Here is a 10,666-nt window from a genome sequence, read left to right on the forward strand (position 1 = left end):
TTTCTTTTCTTTTCTGTTTTTTTTTTTTTTCTAATATATATTCTACATGTATTTTCTTTTCAGTAATAAGTATACTTGTAAATAGGGGTGTGCAAAAACCAAAAAAACCAATGAATCGGTCGAACCGGACCGAACCAACTAGACTGGTCCGGATCTTTTTTAAGAATATGAAATCGATGGTTCACTGAAGAACATAACCAAGTGGTTCAGTTCGGTCCTCGATTCACAACCCTAAAAATCGTAGAAAATTGAACCAAACCGCAACACATTATATTAATAAATATATATTTACTAATTTGTTGTGAACTTGAAAAGCACAATGAGAACAAGGATCAATAAAATATAATATAATATAATAATTAAATAAATAAATATAAAATATAAAATATAAATATATGAAATAAATAAATAACAAAAGTAAATAAAATAAAAATGATGGATTTCTCCACTTTCTCCAATCTTTTTGGATTTTGTCCAATGTGTGTATTTTCAATCTTCCAAGACACACAAAATGCCACTATTTATAGACAATTTGGCAAGTAGGAGATTGATTCATGGACATTAATAATGTGTAACGTTGAAACACATGGACAATAGTTTGAGAAATGAGAGCACAACACATAGTCAATGGACACTAAGCATGAGCATCTAATGAGCATCTATTATCATAATATTTATAATACTCCCCTTTAAATGTCTATATATATATGAAAGATGTCTCGTTAAAACCTTATTAGGAAAAAATTCATTGGGGAAAAAATCGTGAAGAAAAAAGTACATATTTCATATAATTTAATATTCACTTGAGATCTCTGAGTCGCCGCATTCTAATATTGTACACTAATTTCTCAAAAGTTGCGGTTGGTAATGATTTTGTAAATAAGTATACTATGTTATCCATCGAACAAATTTGTTGTATAGTGATGTCACCGTTTTCTTCAAGATCATAAGTGTAGAAAAGCTTTCGTAAAATATTCTTTGTTCTATTTCCTTTAATATATCCTCACTTGATTTGAGATATGCATGTTGTGTTGTTTTAGTATAATATCGATTGAAGATTTTTACTAGAAGACAAACCACATGTTCCACAAATGTGCTGAGTCATTGATCTTAGCCATACACATTCTTGACTAACCTCGTGAATTATAAGAATTTCAGTATGATTTGAAGAAGTAGCCGTTATGATCGTCATGATATAAAAATTATTCTCCATGTACTAAGTAACCTATTTAAGATCTAGCTTGTATGAGTTAGATAACTAACCTGCATCTTCATAACCAACTAGATTATAAATAGATTTATTAGAATAAAATAAATTAATGTAAACTAATTCTCAAATAAAACATACCATATGTTTAACTCTATTCCAATATCCTCCTTTTGGAGGAATATCATATATATATATATAACAAAATTACTGAAAAATACCACACAGTGCAGTGTATAAACTAGTCAATCTATATAAGTGCACTTATTTCTCAAAATTTATGGTTCTTCAGAACCTAACATTCTTCATCTTTATGAGATCAAATGATATATCTTTTTCACATTGAGTGAATGAACCACCGTAGGAGTATTCAATGATGTAATAATCCACAAATTATCTATAATATATAAATTGATGCAATTCCATCTGTTCGGTGCTTTATTTGCAAGCTAAGACAAAATTTATCATCTCAATTTCTTTCTTCAGAAATTCTATTGTCTTTGAAATCTCTTCAGGAATTTCTACTCAAATCATCAACATATAGTAAATCTCAAGTTGTGATTTCTTTATAAAAGGATATGGACAATAGGGTTATTTTTGTACTCTCATACTAACAAATATTGAATAAGATGATTATATCCATTCATTAGAAATATTTTATAAGAATTTCTATGATATATATGAAGGAACTGTGAGGTCCATTGCGAAAGCAAGGATCGGTCCTAATTCACAACTTTCACATAAACATAAAATTATAGAGAACAATTATGCAATTCAACAAAAATTACAGCATACTTTAGAAATTAATCATAGAAAAGAATTAGAGTTAGAAACAAACTTATCCTTGAAAAACCAAAAAAACTTCAAGTAATCCCTTGAACCGGTCATGAACAATTTGTACAAGACATCACCAATTGAAGCCTTCTATATTCTTTTCTCGGTAGAGAATTCTCAGGAGTGTGTGAGCTCTAAGTTTTGGGAGAGGGAGAGTGAACAATTCGTACAAAACATCACCAATCGGAGCCTTATGTATTCTCTTTTCAGTAGAGAATTCTCAAGAGTGTGTGAGCTCTAAGTTCTAGGAAAGGGAGAGTGAAAATTGAGATAGGAGAAATCTCAAGGATAAAATTCTGTAAAACTTAGAGAAATTATTTTTCTCACTTGGGAAAAGAAGAAGGCGAATGATTTGTCAAAAACTATCTAGGGGAAGGAAGTTATTTCCCTCCCTTTAAACAATTTAAATAATAATTTCACACACACTTACACACGCACACACACGCACGCACATGCACACACGTACGCACGCATGCACGTACGCATACAATATGCCTACCATTGTAAACTCCTGCCTATGAAGGCGATCCTTTGATTTGTATGGGTAACAGTGGCCAGATCGCCGAATCAATATGCCTACCATTTTGAGGATTCGTCTAATTGGGGAGCTGGGAATACAACTACACAAGATGGAATTCACTCATTCCCTGATGTTGGGTAAGTAGATAAATTGCTCCCTTAAGGGTTGATTCTGAGGCTTGAACAATGTGGTCACACCCTCTCATAGTCCGAGAGGGACTTGGTGTAGTTGGACTATGACTTATTGTTCATAAGAGGGATTAGTGGTACTTAAAGAGTTAGATGTAACTACAAGGGCAAAACAGTAATTTGGCCCAGTTGTACTTACGAGCAATTTGTGAAGGGTCATCGCACTGTTGAATGGTTATATCCAATGAACACATAAATATATCTATAGTGCGAAGAGTGCAATTATTGGTCTTGAAAGAAATCAGAAGCGAGATTTCCATGAGCAGCAAAACAAGACTATTCCAAATTATAATCATGAATCAACAAATCATTTACAGTCGACTTCAAACAAACAGTTATGCATATAATTCCAGAAATTACAACATGAACAACAACTGCATAAAGAGATAAACTCTACGCACATAGGCAGTAACGTCTCCACGCTCCGTTGCACACTTTGATCGAACAACAGCAACCACGAGCGCTCGATCTACACGAACGCAACACAGCACGAACGCCGTACGAACACTTCACGCTCGTCCTCAACGATCTCCTCGGTCACGAACTCCTCCGCAACAGTGAACGGCCTCCACAGCACCACAAACGGCCTCCAGAAAACCTCGACGGTGTCGAGTTGAGTCTGACACCACCAACAAGGCGACCTTGGTATTCTCGGTGTGAGAATCCAGAGGGTGGGCTCTGTTCGGACTTGGTATAAGGCAGACGAATGGAGGAAAGAACGATCGCGTACACGATTGGGCAAGTAGAAGATGGTTGAGACCTATCGTATAGGTCGATGCCCAATCGTTTAGATAAGGCTATGTGATTTTCTAGCAACAGCTACGCGATCGTTTAGCTCTATCGTTTAGCTCGGTATGTCGCCTACAGACTCTACATGAATGTTTACCTTGGGCCAGCGATCGTGTAGCAAAGCTATGCAATCGTTTAATAAACACTGCACGATCGTTTAGCTCGCCCAATCGTCGTTTAGTAAATCTGTATTTACTTGACAATTCGTGAGTTTCTTTTTCGCGAGAGAAAACTCAAAAAACCTTTTCAAATGTTTGTAAAAACCTCTTTTCAAAATAGGAAACCAGTTTCTTTTTAAACTCACGGTTACCAAGATCCAATAACCACCCACTACTTTGGTTATTTAAAAGAAAAAGAATTAATTATCCAATAATTAATATTATTATAAATATAAATGATAACCAACTTATCATACTATATTTATAACCTATAGTTTTAATATTTCATCTCATGAAATATATAAACTATAGTTTTTTTTCTATTCCATGGTACTTAATGTAAATCTCATTTACATCAATCCTCCACTAGATGTATCTTATATATCATACCGATTATATCATATATAATCAAAATACCTCTTGTCAATTTGAACATTTCAAATCAACATCAAGAACTGATCCTCAACAGAATCCAAGCTACCAAGGGGACCTCATGGACCTGTAGCTCCGAAGCTCCAATGGTACGTGAATAACTGACTAAACTTTTTACTCACGGGATCCACCATCCGTTAACTACCAGGCACTCCACTAAAGACCGACAGCTGAACTCTCCTTACTACAGATATATTATGTGTCCATCTTAACCAATCAGCAGTGGGACAATCCTTCACGGATCGCTCGTAAGTACAGTTGGGCCAATAACCGTTATGCCCCTGTAGTTACATCTATCTCCTTATGTACCACTGATCCCTATGACTGAGTCTTCTCTTCCAATGAGTCATAGTCCTACTTTCGGAGCTAGGGTTTTTTTTTTTCAAAGTCGGGTTGAAGAAGATGAAAGAAGAAGAGACTGTCTAAAGGTGTGCACTTTATAGGTCTGGAGAGAGAGAACGGTGACGTCAGGGGCCCCTGACATCCTCATTTATTAAGAAGACGAAATGATGTGCCTAGGGTTTTTAGGCAATCGAGTGTTTTGTGTTTTCGAGATGCGTCCTTTCGGTTTTGGGCCATGCATTGGTTTAAGTCCAACGCGTCAGTTTTATTCCCATCCTAAGCATTTTTCGGTTGTACACAATTTTATTTAACTCAAAATTAAATAAAACTCTTAAATAAGAAAGTAATAACATTCATCAATCAACTTAAAACGTAACACAAAGACAAGCAAACAATGATTAAACACAAACCATTGATAAAATACATAATGCAAAAGAAATGAAGATAGAAGAAGCGTCCCTGGAATATGTGTCGATGTGAACGCAGGGATGCTTCAACGCAAGCCTCAGTTGGCTTCGCGTAGTACAAGGGATGACTTCTGTCGTTCTACACCATTTTCAAAGTAAGGCTTCACTCCTTGCCCATTTACTTTGAACGTATTTGTGCCATCCTCCCGCGTCGACTCTACTGCTCCGTTGGTATTCCCTGGGGTTTCCGTGTTGCTAGGTAAGACTCCAGGCTGCCGATTCTTCAACTCACTCGCAATCTGCCCCACCTGTATCTCTAGAGTTCTGATGGAAGACACCTGCCTTTTTAGCAATGCGTCGTTCTAGGCGATATACTCTTTTAAGAGTTTTCAAGTGGAGATGTTGAACTCGACGTATGACCTCATCTATTAAAGGGTTGTTGGTGCGGCTACTGCGTTGGCTGGAATCCAGGCGGCGGTCCTTGCCTCTGCTGCTGGTTTACCCTTGAGTGGTGTGGCTCATGTTGATTACCTACCCAAGAGAAATTTGGATGGTTCCTTCATCCGGGATTATATATGTTTGAGAATGGGTTATTTTTAATAAAGCATACCGATTTCGGATTTTGTGGGCAATCAGAGTAGGAATGGGGATCTCCACATCCTACACAGCTAACCATGAGTTGTACGGATGTTTCTACCTGGTTTACCTTTTGCGAGTTTGATGTGTTCCCTAGTGACATATTCTGCAAAAGGTTTGTCATAGTAGCCACTTGTGCAGAAAGTGTGGCTATTGCGTTAGAGTCAATAGAATTCACATTCTGAGATCGCCTCTTCCTTTCTGCTCTTGCATAGTAAGTTTCATCCACCCATTCCATATTATGCTTGGCTATGCGGTCCAAGATTTCCTTAGCTTCAGTATAAGATTTGTCCATGATACCGCCAGCTGCAGCTGCGTCGGCTGCCATTTGAGACACTCTGTTTAATCCGCCATAGAAGGTCTTCATCTGGATGGTTAATGGTAATCCATGATTGGGGTAATTCTTGACTAATCCTTTGAAGCGCTCCTATGCGGCAGTCAAGGTTTCAGTTTCTTCCTGCTCGAAGTTCATGATCTCTCTCCGCTCCTTGCGTTTGTGGTGGGTGGGAAGTATTTATGCATGAATTTCTCCACTAACTTTTCCCAGGTCGTGATCTCTCCAGGCTTCAGAGAACTTACCCATTACTTTGCGTCGTTAAGCAGAAAATATGGGAACTGTCTCTTATACACATCTAGATGTGTATAAGAGACAGGTCGTGATCTCTCCAGGCTCCAAAGAACTTACCCATTACTTTGCGTCGTCACGCAGAGAATATGGGAATAAAGATAGCCTGATAGCTTCTGGGATGATTCTAGGAATCACAAACGAGTTGCACGTCTCCAAGAAACGTTTCATGTGGGCGTGAGGGTTTTCTCCCCGAGCACCCCCAAATTGTCCAGCTGTTTAGAGCATTTGTAACATCACAGATTTCATCTCAAATCTTGTCCCATCTGGCATTGGATATATAATCCCTGGTGAGAAATCATACAACCCAGGAGACGCATACTCCCACATGGGACGCGTACTACTGTTTACCATTATGATAGGATTTTGCGCTGCGTGGGCTAGCTATTGAGCTAAGTTTTGATTCGCTTGTTCGTCCGCCATTTGTTGTTGCCTGGTTTGTTGTCTAAGCAGTTGTTGCCTTAACCTACAGCGACGATTAGATCGATTTCTTCGTCGGAAGGTCCTTTTAACTTCGTGGTCGTATACAAGTTCAGGGGTGCTTTCCCTACTCATAAACATTTACAAGCTTCGACTTAGCTCGTAATACTCCCTCAGCTAAAGTTTTCCTACAAAAGATACAAGCAAAATTTCTGGTTAGTTTTGTTGCTGAATCCCCGGCAACGGTGCCAAAAACTTATTCGTTGATTTCGTGATTCGAGCTTAGGAGTGTATTGTATAAAGTAATTGGAAAAATAAGTATAAATGTAAATGATGCGTTGATGCGTTTATGATGCGTTAGTGATGTGCAACAGGACGCATGATACTCCTCTATAGACGTTCAAGTTTTCCTGACTCAGATCCAAGTATAAATCCAACTCAGGTTCCTGGTAAGTCCAGGGTCAAACTCAGGGATTCAAATTAAAGCTAACGCAGGCCTTGCATTGTAACTATTGTAGAAATATCCTAAGTGTATGTAGAAATGAGTTATTTACACTAAGCTGCTGTGTGTGTGTACAAGAAGATAAAAAGGGTCAAGTAGAGGATAAGAGGTCGTGTGGAGAATGGAGTTTAATGCAAGTGATATGCATCGATCTAAGTTAGAGGTACACAAACAAGAATATGATGCGAATGAGATGACTTGCTTATCTCCGTTTATGCATTAGACTCTATTCGACACTTCTCAATGCGAATATCATAGAATACTTATCTCTAGGATGTATGCATCAAACACAGGATGCAATAAAACACCAGTTATCTCTAGATGTACTAAGTGTTTCTAACTTGATGCTGGCTTACTTATTCTCTCGAATAATTTAAGCTAAAGCTGCTTTTACCAATTGATTTAGTTGTTTTAAGCGTTCAAAATGGAATTTTGCATGAAATTATAAATGCATCGAACATAAACAAGAAATAAAGAGTGGCAAAGTATGATAGATAAAATATGTGAATTTATAAAGAAACTGATTGTCTTTACAAAACCAATACTTAATCAAATGAGAAGATGAAATGAAATGAGTCAAGCCGCAGAGTACAATCTCTTTTCCTCTTTGGTTCAATTATGGTTCGTGTACAACCGCTTGTGGAAGAATTGGAAGAAATTTCTCTCTCGAGCTCAGTTTCCTCCGCTCCTTGATCGACGATGGTGGTGGTTCTCTTCCCTCTTGTTCTTCTCGGCACCACAGCACAGCTCTACGGTCTCAAAATTATGCAATGAGCTAACGATCTAAGATTCTAAATCTTTCAAAACTAAGCTTTTTCATCTAGTGAGATTTCTTCTATTTATAGACGTCGGTCTTCTCCAACTTAATGATGGGCAGCATTAAATTCCATACCCTGGTCAGCCGCCTGACACTCAGATGCTTTTCAGATGCCGCCCACTGTAGGTGCCCATGCTTGCAAGTGGTGATTTGACACAAACAACTTGAATCAATGAATCTTCCTTGCGTTGAACCCCTTCGATGCATGCCCCATGTGTTAGACTTTGCCTGTGACACTTTTCTTAATCATGCGTTAGCCTTTTGTTAAGATCCTGCAATATCATGCGTTAGTGCCGTAGTATTTTAGCAATAAACATTCTTTTGCATGAGTTTGATAGTGTTCAAGTAACTCCATGCGTTTTCTCTAAAAATGATGAGATTTTATCATTAAAGACCCTAATTGTTCCAACTTTTGAGCCACAACAACTTATATTTCTACAAGTTATCACATAGTCCTAATATGACTGAGTCTTCTTTTCCAAAGAGAAGCTGTGGCCACTATGTTCAAGCCCCGGAACCAGCCTTTAAGGGAGCAATCTCTCTACTTATCCCTACTTCAGGAAGGAGTGAATTCCATCTTGTGGATTGAGTTTCCAGCTCCCAGATCAGACAAGTCCCCAAAAAGGTAGGCATGTTGAGTTGACGATCTGGCCACTCTCACCTATACTAATCAAAGAACCACCCTCAAATGCAGGATTTTCCAAAACACTTAGGATTGAGGTCGTGTCACCTATGGTTGTTTAGGTGAGATGCAAGTCTCTAGTATCAACAGCGTTATATACAGAGTCTAGTCATCTCGTGGTCTAGGTCTTATACAAACTCTTTGTATAGGACACCCCCGCTCCATGTCTCTACATGAATGGTCAGGATCTACCATCTGTAGTAGTTTACAACAATTGCAAACCCCTACAAAGCGGGTCGTATCCGTAGTGTCACCAGGATCAGGTATTCCACCTTAATCCTTATGCTACAGACCGATTTGGGTTATCACTTAAGGCATAATCTACTTGTATATCATATATACATGCTTAAGTTCACATAAGATAACCAAGGAGTTTTGTTTATTGGATATGAGTAAATATCAGAATTAAATAACACTTATTTTATTCATTGAACAATGTGTATCTTTACAAAACAACGAGACTTCGGGAGAATTAGGACACCAATCCCAACAATCTCCCACTTGTTCTAATGACTCGGGAGACTAATGTACAATACAATATAAAAATGTACAATATACAATAAACTAGGGCATACCCCAGTATCATCTCTCACTTGCCCTAGACAAGATGTCGCATGTCCCACAGACCTAGACTCTCCAGATGACCCTCAAACACTTTAACCGTGAGGACCTTTGTAAAGAGATCAGCAATGTTGTACTCCGATGCGATCTGCTGGACTATCATATCATCACGACGCACAATCTCCCTGATCAAGTGATATTTCCATTCTATGTGCTTATCCTAACGATGACTCTGAGGCTCCTTCGAATTTGCCACAGCCCCGCTGTTATTACAATATAGTGTGATCGATAAATCCACATTTGGAACAACTTCCAAATCTGTAAGGAACTTCCTCAGCCAAACAGCCTCTTTAGCTGCTTCACAAGCTACTACGTATTCAGCTTCCATAGTGGAGTCCATGATTCATCCTTGCTTGATGCTTCGCCAAATTACAGCCCCTCCATTCAGAGTAAACATTGACCCCGATGTCGATTTACGAGAATCTCGATTGGTCTGAAAGTCAGAGTCCGTATATCCTGTAAGGATCTTATCTCCATACACAAGCATGTAGTCCCTCGTTCTCCGAAGATACTTGAGGATCGTCTTGACCGCCATCCAGTGATCAAATCCTAGATTGGACTGATACTGACTAACAATCCCTACTGTATAGCAAATGGTCAAAAGCCAAACGACTTGATAGCAGTGTCAAATCCGATGTTCCAAAGATCGAGATGCTTGTTTCAGCCCATAAATGAACCTATTAAGCTTGCAAACTCTTTGCTCTTGATCTGAACTACGACCCCCTCTGTGTTGGTCATATAGATGGTCTTCTCAAGATTACCATTCGAAAGGCAGTGTTGACGTCCATTTGCCATATTCATAATCATAAAATATGGCTATGGACAAGAGAATCCTATAGACTTTAGCATGGCAACAGGTTGAGAAAGTTTTTCCTCATAATCAACTCCCTCAACCTGGGTATAAAACCTTTTGCCACGAGTCTAGCTTAAAGGTTGCACCTTTCCATCTTACACTTTATAGATCCACTTGCACCCAATAGGTCTTTACCCCATCAGGTGGATCAACAAACTTTCCAGACATTGTTTGAAGTACATAGACTCCATTTCCTGGTTCATGCCTTAACCAATAATGTTTGTCAACATCCTTCATTGCTATCTTAAAAGCAACGGATCCTCGACGCCATTATTTCGTAATGACGTTATGGGCTTCAATCAAACTCATTGTAGCGATCCGGTGGGTTCATAAACCCTCCCACTACATTGAGGAGCCTCAACTCTTTGAGCTGGTTGACTAGACGTCCCGACCTCAACAAACTCTTGTTGATCCGTTCGGTCTGTTCAACAACTCTTGTTGAAACCCTCAGTAGTCTTAGTCTCACTTGAGATATCACTTAAAACGAGCTTACTTTGTGGCTTCTGATCCCTCATGTGATCTTCTTCCAAGAAGATAGCATTATGGAAATAAATATTTTTTCTCACTCAGATCATAGAAGTATCCTCCTCTAATTTTCCTTGGGGTAGCCTATAAAGAGGGCAAACCTTCTTA

The 10,666-nt window shown here is 38.5% G+C and overlaps 1 pseudogene; it reads left to right on the forward strand.

Moving 5' to 3' along the window:
* Positions 1-5,896: 5,896 nt before the first annotated feature.
* LOC120087417 lies at positions 5,897-6,009 on the forward strand (annotated as a pseudogene).
* Positions 6,010-10,666: the final 4,657 nt, after the last annotated feature.

The sequence above is a fragment of the Benincasa hispida genome, chromosome 9, assembly GCF_009727055.1.
Source record: "Benincasa hispida cultivar B227 chromosome 9, ASM972705v1, whole genome shotgun sequence".
In the NCBI taxonomy this organism is placed as follows: Eukaryota; Viridiplantae; Streptophyta; class Magnoliopsida; order Cucurbitales; family Cucurbitaceae; genus Benincasa; species Benincasa hispida.